Genomic DNA, 1,107 nt, shown 5'->3' with positions numbered 1-1,107 from the left:
CAAAAATCCTGATTGCAAAGACCCACAGACAACTGAATACTAGCTCCTTGTTTTTTTAAGCCAGTACCTTTTTAGTTAAGGAATTTCGAATGTTGTAATTCATTCCAGAGCCCATCAAAGTCACCATAGTTCCCCCAAAACTTGAGTCAAAGCTTATCCTCAAGACAGGCCTTTTTAAGAGATCCCACACTTCACCCGCAGTTGTTCTGTCAGTCAGCCTGGTAGCAATTTTCTTAGTTGAGTTTCTTTTATCTCCACTTGAATAAGGATATACTGATGACATGCTTCAAAAAGTATCCCACCTAGAATCTTTAGGGTCTAGTTTTTCAAATAATTTACTTTAGGGCTCTAGAAGATGAACTGTAATAAGTACCTTGCTATATTGGCTAACGATCTGAAACATATTATTCCTTAACACGTTTTTCATGTTACAGATGTGGTTGTTTTCACTCATGACGTTAGCCAAAATATGAGCAGTCTCATTAGCACTATTGCAATGAATTTACTGTGATGTAAGCAGAACCTGTGTCTTAATTTAGCCCCATTAACAAATTCTGGACAATATGATCCAGGGTGTCCTTCTCACTAAGACTGAGGTTTTTTTCACCTCCACAATTTTTATTAAAGTTTAGTAGATTTATCAGATTATGTAAGATTTGGGTGTACAATGTAGTGATGCATAGTTTTGAAAGGCTATACTCCATCTGTAGTTATTATAAAATCCTGGCTATACTCCTCGTGTTGCACAATATATTATTGTAGCTTATTTATTTTGTGCATGGTAGTTTTTACCTCTTAATATCCTACTCCTGTCTTCCTCTTCCCCTTTCTCTCTCCCCGCTGATAATCACTGTTCTTTACATCTGTGAATCTGTTTCTTTTTTGTTATAGTCACTAGTTTGTTGTATTTTTCGGATAAGTGACATCATACAGTATTTGTCTTCCTCTGCCTGACTTATTTCACTTAGCACAATACCTGCCAAGTCCATCCATTTGTGGCAAATTGAAAGATTTCATTCTTTTCCATAGCTGAGTAGTATTTCACTGTATGTATATACCACACCTTCTTTATCCATTTATCTGTTGAGGGACACTTAGTTTGTTTCC

At 36.1% G+C, this 1,107-nt stretch overlaps 1 non-coding gene across 1 annotated transcript; it reads right to left on the bottom strand.

The window, feature by feature from the left end:
* Positions 1-465: 465 nt before the first annotated feature.
* Positions 466-599, bottom strand: LOC136170133 (small nucleolar RNA SNORA1). Its single transcript, XR_010663574.1, has one exon. It is a non-coding gene; the product is annotated as a small nucleolar RNA SNORA1 (small nucleolar RNA).
* Positions 600-1,107: the final 508 nt, after the last annotated feature.

This window comes from Muntiacus reevesi, chromosome 5 (genome assembly GCF_963930625.1).
Source record: "Muntiacus reevesi chromosome 5, mMunRee1.1, whole genome shotgun sequence".
NCBI classification, from domain to species: Eukaryota; Metazoa; Chordata; class Mammalia; order Artiodactyla; family Cervidae; genus Muntiacus; species Muntiacus reevesi.
Note: the sequence above shows the minus strand (reverse complement) of the source record. Positions and strands in the feature narration are given on the sequence as shown.